The sequence below is a fragment of the Dermacentor albipictus genome, chromosome 6 (assembly GCF_038994185.2).
Source record: "Dermacentor albipictus isolate Rhodes 1998 colony chromosome 6, USDA_Dalb.pri_finalv2, whole genome shotgun sequence".
NCBI lineage: Eukaryota > Metazoa > Arthropoda > Arachnida > Ixodida > Ixodidae > Dermacentor > Dermacentor albipictus.
Genome location: NC_091826.1, coordinates 94,383,645 through 94,397,266, shown reverse-complemented (window position 1 = coordinate 94,397,266; position 13,622 = coordinate 94,383,645). Strand labels below are relative to the sequence as shown.

General features: G+C 45.9%; 1 protein-coding gene across 3 annotated transcripts in view; it reads left to right on the top strand.

Annotated features, from left to right (window-relative positions):
* LOC139061293 (calcium-activated chloride channel regulator 1-like) overlaps window positions 1-13,622 on the top strand; it is a 209,387-nt gene that overhangs the window by 105,604 nt on the left and 90,161 nt on the right. The window lies entirely within an intron of this gene.

The following is a 13,622-nucleotide window of genomic DNA, read 5'->3' as shown; positions in this document are numbered from 1 at the left end:
TGTAAGCGTAGGTGAAGAAAGGCAGAATGCGATCCCAATTCAAGTGGTCAGAAGAAACATACGTGGCCAACATGTCACCAAGGGTTCGGTTGAAACGCTCTGTCATTCCATTAGTTTGAAGATGATATGCCATGGTAGTGCGGTGAATGATGCGACACTCCTTTAGCAATGCTGCAATGACGTCTGAGAGAAAAACGCCACCGCGGTCGCTCAGTCATTCTCGAAGTGCTCTATGGCGTAAAATCAGGTTTTGAAGGATAAAACTGGCGACATCTTTTGCTGTGGCAGATGCTAGGACTGAAGGTTCGGCGTACCGCGTGAGGTGGGCGATAGCAACCATAACCCAGCGGTTGCCTCTTGGAGTGTTGGAAAGCGGACCGTATAGGTCAATGCCGACGCGGTCGAGCGCGTGCGCGGGGCATGGTAAAGGTTGCAAGGGGCCGTTGGCATGTTGAGGCGGCATCTTGCGTCGTTGACATATGAGGCAGGGCAGGACGTACTGGCGAACTAAGCGATACATACCGCGCTAGTAGTACCACATACAGAAAATGTGAGAGTATAGACAGCTCTCTAAGTATAGAAGTATTACTTGAAAATGTTAAGCGTGAAAGGTGGGACATATAGGTTTCCCTGTGTATATGAAGTAGCTGTGATCCTCATCTCAGAATTTAGGAGCTTCCACTTCCTTGTGTATTTCCTATGTGATTTTGTATTCACGTCATCTATTCTTCTTTCATGTTAAAATTCGTTTCCAGTTTTGATTTACAGAGTAGCAAGAGAAGTTGAGCTTAGGTCGCTATCTTGCGCAAAGACCCATTCAGCACGCCACATTTACCTAAATTGTAGAGGCAGAAAAATTTATTGAGAAAATATATTTTTAATCATGCAAACATTTAGAAATAGTTAGGTGGTACCTCCCTGAAGGGAAACTCCTACAGATGCGTAGCATTACATGGCGGTCAATAATAATAATAATATATGGGGTTTTACGTGCCAAAACCACTTTCTGATTACGAGGCACGCCGTAGTGGGGGACTCCGGAAATTTTGACCACCTGGGGTTCTTTAACGTGCACCTGTATCTAAGTACACGGGTGTTTTCGCATTTTGCCCCCATCGAAATGCGGCCGCCGTGGCCGGGATTCGATCCCGCGACCTCGTGCTCAGCAGCCTAACACCATAGCCACTGAGCAACCACGGCGGGTTACATGGCGGTCAGGGTGGTGCGGAATGTGTTATGCACTGTAATGATGTGTGTATGGTTATGCTGGTGTAGTCGGCGTTCTTTATTTACATTGATCTTTATGGGACCTTAAATGCCAAAACCGTGATGTGATTATCAGGCGCGGCGCAATGAGGTACTGCGGATTAATGTTTATCACCCGGGTTTCTTTACTGTGCCCCAAATGCACGGTATACGGATGGTTTTGGCACTTCGCCCCCATCGAAATGCGGCTGACGGGGCCGGGATTCTACCCCGCGTCTTTGAGCCTAGCAGCGCATCGCCTTGGTTAGTACGCCATCCCAGCGGGTACATTTATTTACGCATGCGTGAAAATTATGTGGAGAGAGATGCATACATTTACAGACCCCTACTACGGCTTACCGCATGCGTTCGTTTTGGTTCCAGGTTATTTAGTTTTCAGCCTGAACAGTCGGCTGTAAACCTACCCCATACGGCTTGCTATTGACCTTTTACTGGAGGCTTAAGCATTTCTTGTCATGGTGTAACACCTTACTACTCCCTGTGGCTTATGAAAAACGGGGAAAGTGGGCGGGCTTGTCGAATAACCTTTAGTGATGCGCCTATTGGTATCACCAACAATGGGTCCTTTGCTACATTATAGAAGATGGAAGCTATCAGCTGCACAAAAAATTGAGATTAAACAGCACATTCTCGCCATAAACTTGGAAAGAGAATTTCTTCCTTGAGGTCAAATTTTTGACTAACTCACCATATAATGAATGCTACGAATCGACATGGTTCAAGGAAGCTCCACGAGCCCCTCGTCCCTACAAGCTGAGAGAGATGATAGAGTTGTTACCCATCTTTATAATGTAAAACAATAAATAGATCAAATGTTCCGTTCGCGCTAACAAAGTCATGCATAGGTGGAGAGAAGCAAGCATGTCTAGTACAAGAACATAGCGCCTAAGGAGGGTATGGTAGGGTAAATTGTACATGTTAGCTCTAACATATTGCTTTGGAAACGGCTGCAGATATTCGTACCAAATTTCACGCGCTTAGAAAAGATGCTCATGGGTACAAGACAGACACCTTATGTCAGATTGTTTACCTTTGGTGTGGCCCACTCCCGAAATTGCAGCGTATTTAATTATTTGATGTACCTTTTCTCTGCAACCACGCAGAGGATTGTGATGATATTACACACTGTGATTCTAAATAGCCCTAGGTTATAACTGAACTAAAAAAGAATATCATATCCCCTTTGGGGTTCCTACCAAAAAATATATATCGCTGCTTGCACAAAGCCACAAGGGGGGTTCCGTGCAGTGTAAATTTTTCCAGTGTTATCATTCATACCACGAGATGTTTATTTAGTTCTGAATATTTGTGACTGGATGTAGTACATATGCACAAACGAACACTAGAATGGGATGAATACTTTCTGAGAAAAGGTAGATTGAATTTATTGCTGTCCTCCATGTGTAGGCGCTGACAAAGTTTTCTTAGTGCAGCGGCACCAGGTGAGTTTGTTGAGCGACTCATTGGTGTTCTGCGTTCGTCCATGAATACGTTTGCTCAGAAGACCGATTACCTTTAAAGTTCTCATTCTGCTCTATTTGCTGGACGACCGTGCAATCATATGGGCAAGTAACATGTTTAAAATTTGAAACAGAGGCGACCACGACCAAGTCAGCAAAAGCAACAGTTTTACGTAATAGTCCTTTTCCGCAAAGGACTATTACGTCAAACTCTTGATTTCGAGTTGTTCACAAATTCGACTCCGCCCTGACATCGGCTACCCACCTGGTTAGCTGAGATGGTAAAGCGGCTGCGCCTGAAAGACGATGGTTTCGGTTTCAAGCACCGGACCACGACAAATTTTTCATCAAGTACGATGCTTTCTTTCGAGGAACCCGTATGGGATTCCTTTGTGGAAATTGCTACGATTGGGTGAATGTCTCATTTTCTTTTTATTAATGAATGATCTTTTATTACAAATCGTTTACTTACCACATATAGAAGCCAAAAAATAAAAACCACGCCATAACGAAGAAAACCGCGAGCAACAACGATGAGCACACCTGCCTCCGCTCGCCATTTTTAAACGCCAGGGTGCGCTGTACACTTCGGTGTGACATTTAAACTGCTTTGAGCGGGCGCACGAGATCGCGCTTCCGCAGGTTTGTTCCTCTTAGTGCAGTCGATTTTTCTGCGCCAAAATTGTAAATTCGATTTTGGGGGGTTTACCCTACCACCATCATCATCATCAGTATGGTTGAACCCACTTCAGGGCAAAGGCCTTTCCCATACTTCTCCAAATACCCCCGTCATGTAATAATTGTGGCCATGTCATCCCTGCAAACTTCTTAATGTAATCCGCCCACCTAACTTTCTGCCATTCCCTGCTGCGCTTCCTTTCCCTTCGAATCCAGTCTGTCCCCCTTAATGACCATCGGTTATCTTCCCTCCTCATTACATGTCCTGCCCATGCCCATTTCGTTTTCTTGATTTGAACTAAGATGTCATTAACCCGCGTTTGTTCCCTCACACAATCTGCTCTTTTCTTATCCCTTAACGTTGCACCCATTATTCTTCTTTCCATAGATCGTTGCATCGTCCTCAATTTAAGTAGAACCGTTTTCGTAAGCCTCCATGTTTCTCCCCCATACGTGAGTACTGGTAAGACACAGCTGTTATACACTTTCCTGTGACGAATAATGGCAATCTGCTGTTCAAGATATGAGAATGCCTGCCACACGCAACCCAGCCCATTCTTATTCTTCTGGTTATTTCAGTCTCATTATCCGGATCCGTGGTCACTACCAGCCCTAAGTAGATGTATTCCTTTACCACTTCCAGTGCCTCGCTACCTATCGTAAACTGCTGTTCTTATCCGAGACTGTTAAACATTGCTTTAGTTTTCTGCAGATTCATTTTCAGACCCACCCTTCTGCTTTGCCTCTCCAGGTAAGTGAGCATGCATTGCAGTTGCTCTCCTGAGTTACTAAGCAAGGCAGTATCATCAACGAATCGCAAGTTGCTAGTTGCTAAGGTATTCTCCATCAACTTTTATCCCCAATCCTTCCCACTCCAGGTCTCTGAATATCTCCTGTAAACACGCTGTGAATCACATTCGAGAGGTCGTATCTCCCTGTCTGACGCCTTTCTTTATTGGGATTTTGTTGCTTCCTTTATAGAGAACTATGGTGCCTGTGGAGCCGCTATATAGAGCTTTCATTATTTTTACATATTGCTCATCTTCACCTTGATTCCATAATTCCTCCATAACTGCTGTCGTTTCGAGTGAATCAAACGCTTTTTCGTAATCAATGAAAGCTATATAAGATGTTGGTTATATTCCGCACATTTCCCTATCATCTGGTTGATAGTGTGAATGTGGTCTATTGTTGAGTAGCCTTTACGGAATCCTGCCTGGTCATTTGGTTGACAGAAGCCCAAGGTGTTCCTGATTCTATTTGCGATTACCTTAGTAAATACTTTGTAGGGAACGGACAGTAAGCTGATTGGTCTAAAATGTTTCACGTCTCTGGCGTCCCCTTTCTTATGGATTAGGTTTATGTTAGCGTTCTTCCAAGATTCCGGTACGCTCGAGGTCATGAGGCATTGTGTATATAGGGTGGCCAGTTTTTGTAGGACAATGTTCCTACCATCCTTCAACAAATCTGCTGTTACCTGATCCTTCCCAGCTGCCTTCCCCCTTTGCATAGCTCCCAAGGCGTTCTTTACTTCTTGTGGCGTTACTTGTGGGATTTCAAAATCTTCTAGACTATTCTTTCTCACGTTATCGTCGTGGGTGCTACTGGTACTGCATAAATCTCTATAGAACCCCTCAGCCACCTGAACTATCCCATCCATATTAGTAACGATATTGCCGGCTTTGTCTCTTAACGCAATCATCTGATTCTTGCCCATTCCTAGTTTCTTCACTACTTTTAGGCTTCCTCCGTTCCTGAGAGCATTTTCAGTTCTATCCACATTATAGTTCCTTACGTCAGCTGTCTTACACTTTCTGATACACTTAAAAGTTCTGCCAGTTCTATTTTAGCTGTAGGGTTAGACGCTTTCATACACTGGCGTTTCTTGATCAGATCTTTCGTCTCCTGCGATAGCTTACTGGTATCCTGTCTAACGGAGTTACCACCGACTTCTATTGCACACTCTTTAATGATGCCCATAAGGTTGTCGTTGATTGCTTCAACACTAAGGTCCTCTTCCTGAGTTAAAGCCAAATACCTGTTCGGTAGCTTTATCCGGAATTCCTCTAGTTTCCCTCTTACCGCTAACTCATTGAATGACTTCTTATGTACCAGTTTCTTTTGTTCCGCCGTCAAGCCTAGCCTAATACTAGTTCTTACCATCATATGGTCACTGCAGCGCACCTCGCCGAGCACGTCCACATCTTGTATGATGCCAGGCTTGGCGCACAGTATGAAGCCTATATCATTTCTAGTCTCGCCATTTGGGCTCCTCCACGTCCACATTCGGCTAATGCGCTTGCGGAACGTATTCATTACCCGCATATTATTCTGTTCTGAAAATTCTACTAATAACTCTCCCGTGCTATTCCTAGAGCCTATGCCATATTCCCCCGCCTGGCTTGTCTTCAGCCTGCTTTTCGCCTACCTTGGCATTGAAGTCGCCCACCAGTATAGTGTACTTTGTTTTGACTTTACGCATCGGCTATACAACGTCTTCATAAAAGCTTTCGACTTCCTGGTCATCATGACTGCATGTAGGGGCATAGACTTGTACCACCTTCAATTTGTACCTCTTATTAAGTTTCTCAACAAGACCTGCCACCCTCTCGTTAGTGCTATAGAATTCCTGTTTGTTACCAGCTAAATCCTTATTAATCAGGAATCCGACTCCTAGTTCTCGTCTCTCCGCTAAGCCGCGGTAGCACAGCACGTGCCTGCTTTTTAGCACGTTATATGCTTCTTTTGTCCTCCTAACCTCGCTGAGCACTATTAGATCCCATTTACTACCCTCTAATTCCTCCAATAACACTGCTAGACTCGCCCCACTAGACAACGTTCTAACGTTAAACGTTGCGAGGTTCAGATTCCAATGGCGGCCTGTCCGGAGCCAGGGATTCTTAGCACCGTCTGCTGTGTCACAGATCTGACCGCCGCCGCGGTCAGTTGCTTCGCGGCTGCTGGGGACTGAGGGCCTGGGTTTGATTGTTGTATTCATATAGGAGGTTGTGGCCAAGTACTGCACCAGGGTGGCCAATCCTGCTCTGGTGAGCGAGTGCGTTACCGGTTCTGGTCACCGGGATCAGGCCGCACTCCAGGCCTGTTATGCAATTTTCTCAACACACAGTTTTTTTTTCGCGGTGGAAAATTGCGAGGCCCCGGGAGTCGAACCACGGTCCCCTTGCACGCGAAGCGGATACTGTACGACCACCGCAGGAGTTGTGCGCCTCATTTATCCTACAGTGGTGCCTTCTTTGATCAGTCAAGATGGACCAATCTGAGCTCGGTTAAACCGCAATGATGGCACTCAACTAGAGAAACCTGGTATTTCTGACCTGCACATGTGGGGCCATACATATTACAGAATAGTTTTAAAGGGTCTCCCCGTATGGCGATAAAGTAAAAGAAGACAATACTAAAAACGGGGGGAAAAGAAGGAAAACAAAAAAGGAAGAGAACATGGCATTAGGATGTGACCTTGGATGTTGCCTGGGGAGATAGCTCGGTCGGTTGGTCCGTCAGACCCCTGGTTACACTGAAGCGCCATAGCTTCTGTCCAGAGCCTCATACTTACGTGGAAAGAGACTGGTGTTGTCCGCGATGGTCGATGGTTGTCCGCGAAGGCATACTTTCTTGGAAAAATGGCCGCCCGTCGATAAGAGCGAACTCGAGCGACTCTAGGGACTAGGAAAAGCTTAAACAGGTGCGAGCGCGGCACGCTTAGCGTGGGAAGGTAGCCCGAGTAACAATCTCAAGGACTGCTGCTCACGAGAGCGAAATACCTTTGTGTAATTATAACAACCCTAATGAGACTACTTCCGAAAAGAGAACGTCCCAGAGGGCTGTACTACGAGTGCTATGACTGATAATTTCCTTGTTATATATATATATATATATATGTTGTAAGAGTTGAGGGGGACGTCGGGATGAAAAACTTGGGAGGTTTATTTACATTATTTACGGTGAGCGTATATTAACAGTCATAGCGTCATTACGGGCCGGCAGCAACTCGTACGCTGCGGCCCGTGGCAAGAAGCTCGAAAGAGATGAATCAAGGAATGCTCTCGGCCGGTGTCTTTTAAGCCCTTCGGTGTCTCGAAGACACGTCACGTTTGACTCATGGGAGAGCCCGCTCAGGTAACGCCATTTTCGGCCAATCGGCGAGCCTGCACCAGTGTCGTCATTTTCGGCCAATGGTAAGCGCCCGTGCGATGGTGTCACACCCGGCGGAGAGGGTCACTGCTCCTGTATTTGTCCGGGGGCTTACTTCTCCCTGCGGTCTTGCCTTGCTGACTTGCAATGCGCCGTCACAATACGCGGATGGGGGCGACGCTGCCAGGTTTTCACGGCGCATTAGATCCGTCTTGCTTCGGGACCCACTTTATCGGCAACAGTGCCAGGCTCTCGCTTCACATTCTGGACGAGTCAAGCAGTGAATAGCTCCACCTGCGGCACACGAATCGGGGGCAGCCAACTTGTTTGCATGTGCCGCTCCTCAGGAATGTGGTATCCGTGCTTCTGCGCTCCTTAATTAGCGGTGGTGCTATTCGATGTGGTCTGGTGAACTCGAAGTAGGCTGAGGAAACGGCCCCGTATATAACAGCTCGTCCTCGCCCGGGAAGTTCAGAATGGCCGGTGAACTCAATTCTCTGGCCAGGAGGAATGCTGACAGAACCTGCAGGGTTGTGGTGTCGAGCCTCGTTTGACGAACTACGGGATCCTGGGCCTTGGAGAACGTACGTCAAACAAACAAAACAACAGAGCGCTGCACCACCTGTAAGGCAGGCTCTTCAACCCTGACTCGCCAGGCTATTACTGAGTCAAAATGAACCCTCATTTTTTATTTCCCCAATTTTGACAAGGCAGTTCCAACCACCTTTCCAAACCGCTATCCATATCTCCTCGAATGCCGACAAGACCAGAGTGTCATTGTTGTAGTAACACAATGGGTCGTTGCCGTTGCAAACAATGAAAACCGCCGAACTTAAGTGGCCTAACTGCTCGAACAGCATGTTTCCAACCTATCGCAGTGGCGTACTTATCACACGTATTGGCGCCACTGAACAGTCTGGTCAATTTCACAAGTACGTAATCACAGGCGCTCCAGCTTTGTGGTACTACGACGCACACTTGCGTCGTAGGCAAACTTTTTATTACGCCTACTGACGTGTCCTCTAGTCCGTACAAGACACGTACCTAAACGAATTAAACTTGTGTTACTTACGCACTCCACAGAACCCTTTTAAAAATGCGTCTCCTAATTAATAGTTCTAAGCACGCTCACTAAAGAAGTCACAGTACGGCTGCTCTCAACATACACGAGCAACCCAGTCATAAATCTGCTTCCTTCCGTCCACACAAGACACGCGCTAATGGAACTAAGAACGCTTCTCAGTGCAAATGATGCACTTCCTGAAAACCTACGCGGTTAACCTTAGAAAATAAAAACAACGCATAAAAATAGGTTAACTAAAACACACGTGCGCTACGATAGGCCTCTCACCGACAACCTTGACACTCAGGTTACTCACACACAAAAAAAGAAAGCCTATCTACTTATTTATGAACACCTCGCGAAACTACATGTTAACATAAAACACCTCTTTCAACTCTCGGAGCTTTCTCAAACCAAAACATAACGCTCATACCTTGCATACTGAAAGAAACTGTCTCAAATTGCGAAATCTTCAAATGCTAAAAAAGAAAAACGCACCACGTTTCACTTCTACGGAAGCTCTCTTGGCCTCCCGTTCCAAGCATTTTCGACTGACTCATAATTTTGAGCCGTACTCGAGGTGGTCGCGGTTTGAAAGCTACTCTGGGTACCAATGAACAACAAAAGGGCTGACTCACTATTAGCTCCCCCAAGACGTTACAGTCTCCCCCCAATTTGCGTCCTGGCGCCCCTCTTTCCTCACAAACTCGAGTGACCGCGTCGCTACTCCCAAGCTGGTCTCGTCTTGCCACCTTGCGCTTCTTTGTACTACACGCTGAGCTTCGAAAAGAACAACGGAACGACAAGGAATTTGACTGCCCCGTGCCCTTTGTCCGCGTCCGTGCAGAACATGCTTCTCGGTCTCTTTTTGACCTGTGGCTCGACCGTGCGTGATGCACACACGTCGTCAGTGACGACCGCACCTTCCTTTTCGTCGCGCCCTGCCCTTTTGGGTCTCTCGCCGTCTTTGGCGGCGCTACATTAGTCACCGCATTCCTATCTTTAGCGCGCTTCTTTCTGCGGCGCTTTTTCTGTGAATTCTCTTTAATGTCGCTCACGGCGCCTCGTGCTGGCCGTTACACAACTCATCGGCCCGGATTGGTCTCTTACCCGCACAGTCTGAGTGAATAATAACTAGATCACCCCTGTCTTGGCTAACTAGACTGACGGAGAGCCTCACCGATCCCTGAACAATGCTATTGTCTTCCCTTGAGCTGCGAAGCTCGCCATCCTGAGAACTACTCTCAACTGCATCGTCCAGCTCGCACTTTACTTCGACACGCAAATCAGACTTGACATGGGTGCTCGCGTCTGTCGAGTCAGCAGTACTCTCTACTTCGCTAGCAGCCTCGCTAACATTACAAGCGACGCACACTCGGTAACTGTGCCAATTCATTCGCAGCTGGCCTAGCTGCCTCTACAGTGCTCTGTTGGCACAGCACCTCGTCGTTCGCACTACGACCTTTAACGGCCTCTGCTGCTACTAAGGCTTTGTTAGCTGCTAGCACTTCGAGTTTACTTGTCAACGTGCTGCTAGTCTCGCAGGTACTGCTACTTCTCTCGGCTTTCGACTGAAATCTACTATTTACTTCCTGCCATTTTCGCTGCGTCAAGCCTACAGATTTCTCAAGCCGTTGTTGATTTAGTTTGATTGCCTGCTCTAAACCTTGAATCTCTTCGTTCAATGTATCAATGTACTGCCTCGTTACTGCTGTTAGGCCTTCTTCCTGAGAAATTCTTTTCAGTTCCTGCCTAGCTTTTTCCTGTTCTTGCTTAAATTCTTCCTGTTCTTGCCTAACTGCTTCCTGTTCCCGTTTTGTGCTTAGAATTCGGTTACCCATTTGTTCGATGAACTTCAAATCGTTGTTACTTTCTAGAACGGTTTTACGAATGTCTGATTCCTTAAGGTCCTTCCTCTACATCTACCTCGATCTCCTCACACAACCACAACAGGTCAGCTCTCGTCAAAAACATTAGGACCATGGTCGCTACTTTAAGCTTTGGCTCTGCTATCACACAATACTTGTTGCGATACCCACGCAAATCAAAATACAAGTAAAAGATCCAAGCGAATCAAATCCAAAAACACAGAGAAATTGAAGCCTGGTAAATTTTACAGCCAAAACCAAACGCTTACCCAATGAAACAGTACCATATCACCAGTCCTTCTCCGCCGTACCCAGTCAGTTGTAAGAGGTGGTCAATCCCAAGTCGCCTCCAACTTGATCACGATACCGGTCGGTCACCATGTGCCAACGTCCGTCAGCTGCCGTTGCTGTCTCCGAGTCGTAGGCCGACTTAGGAGCCGTAGGCTGATCTCACCGCTGTCATTCAGTTGCAAGAGTTTGATTTGATTTGATTTGATTTATTGATTTCCATTTACACACACACATGTACAGAGGAGTGGTAAATGGAGGTGGATGAGGGAAAAAAGCCGCACCGACGCGGCTTGAGGTAACCTCACCCCCTTAGGTACAATATGGCTGCATGGGGTTACACATCAAGCGCCATATAAATTACATTTTATCTAATGGCCATAAAACATTGCAATTATATAATATATGAAAGAACAGTGAAATGTTTCCACAATAACAATGCAAAACACACTGCGGCATTGAAATAAATAAATGATATACACTTGGTAACAGACAAAAAAAGAGGAACATAACACACATTATTAATCATTAACAAACGTGCTCTGAAGTGAAAGCAATAGAGTTTTAAATTATGACAGTGATAAATCCTGTAAATTGAAACCTGCTCTGTCGTATAAATTCAGTAATCTTGGAAGTTTGTTACACAACATTTGACAACCGTAGTTAGTTCTAGAGCGCGGAACCTTCCAGACTTCAGGTGTACGAGTTGAATAACGGTATGAATTGACGGATAGATTTGCAAGTTCTACAAGTAAAGTATTGTTACGTTTGGTATTAAAGTAATACTCGCGTAATAGTCTGCAGTTATAGATTTTGTGGGCTGTCGCAATGTTGTATTTCTTGAACAGGTTTTCAGTATGGGAGGCAAACGGTACATTAGCGATGACACGTATTATTTTCTTCTGCATACGAAATAATTTACTCAAGTTACATTCAGTTGTGGTGCCCCATACAAGATGCCCATAATGTATGTGAGACACGAATAAGGCATTATAAATTAATAATTTTACAGAGACGGGTAAAGTATATCTGTAGCGATTTAAAACACCTGTTTTGCGGCTAAGTTTTTGGAGTACAAAGCTTACATGGTCGTCCCATTGCATGGTACTCGTGAAGTGTACCCCTAACACCTTTGCAGAAAGAGTGAGTTCTATATTTGTGGATCTATACGCTAATGTTAGATCTGACGGAAGAAGACTCATGCCTTTGTTATGAAAAATTACGGCCTTTGTTTTCGCCGTATTTACTTTTAGACAGTTCTCAGTGGACCAATAGGATAGGCTGCGCAAGAAGTCATTTGCCATGCTAATTAAATTGGTACAAGAACCGGACGAGATGAAAACACTTGTATCATCTGCGTAAATGATAAATTTCGCCTTTTCGTAGATGGAAGTAATATCGTTAGCATATAAGTTAAACAGCAACGGGCCCAAAATGCTACCCTGTGGGACGCCACAAAGTATTTCTTTGGTTACCGATGTATTGTGGCCTACAGAAACAAACTGGCGTCTGTTATTAAGATAAGATTTTAATAATTGAAGTGGAATGCCTCTAATTCCATATTTCTCTAGTTTGTAGAATAAAATGTTGTGAATAATATGATCAAACGCCTGTGTAAAGTGGACAAATATGCCTATTGTTAATAGCTTATGTTCGAAGTTCTGTAATATAAATTCCTTTTGATTTTGAGTTGATGAGGATGTCGGGATAAAAACTTGGGAGCTTTATTTATATTATTTACAGTGAGCGTATATTAACAGTCATAGCGTCATTACGGGCAGGCAGCAACTTGGACGTTGCGGCCCGTGGCAAGAAGCTGGAAAGAGATGAATCAACGAATGCTCTCGGAATGCTCTCGGTCTGCGTCTTTTAAGCCCTTCTGTGTCTCAAAGACACAGAAGGGCTTATGTTCGGCCAATCGGCGAGCCTGCTCAAGTGTCGTCATTTTCGGCCAATGGTAAGCGCCCGTGCGATGGTGTCACACCCGGCGGAGAGGGTCGCTGCTGGTGTGTTTTTCCGGGGGCTTACTTCTCTCCCTGCGGTCTTGCATTGCTGACTTGCAATGCGGCGTCACAATAGGCGGATGGGGGCGACGCTGCCAGGTTTTCACGGCGCAATACAGCCGTCTTGCTTCGGGACCCACATTACCGGCAACAGTGCCAGGCTCTCGCTTCACTTTCGGGAAGAGTCAAGCAGTGAATAGCTCCACCTGCGGCACACGAAGCGGGGGCCGCCAACTTGTTTGCACGTGCCGCTCCTCAGGAATGTGGTATCCGTGCTTCTAAGCTCCTTAAATCGCTATGGTGCGATTCGATGGGGTCTGGCGAACTCCAAGTAGGCTCAAGAAACGGCCCCGCATATATATATATATAGTCATCTCACATATGGGATTGAATATGAGCGCTGTTGCTTTGTTTCTGTGTGTAGTAGTTAACAGAGCGAGTTTAAGAGAGGAGCAGACAAAAAAGACAGGAAGATTTCTGAAGCATAATTACAGCGCCGTGGTTTTAAAGCGCACCCGCGGTGGAGGAACGGAAGGAGATATAAATGTGCGTGGCCATGATACGCACGCGAAAAACTGCCTCAATAAGTTTAGAGACTTGAGACAGAGTTTCGTTAACAACTGAAAACATGACAATCAGCACTCGAATACGACGAGAGAGATTATTGAGACCTTGAACTAAGTATGGTTTGCGAGAGAAATGCTTGTAAGTATTGAACTTTTTTAAAGATGAGCAGATATGCGCTGACCGAGAGGACGGCGTCCGCACGAGACTACACCAGGTACCTTACTGAGACATGATGCGCTCTGTGGCTGGAACAAAGCCCCCCTTCTCTGCCAGCCAA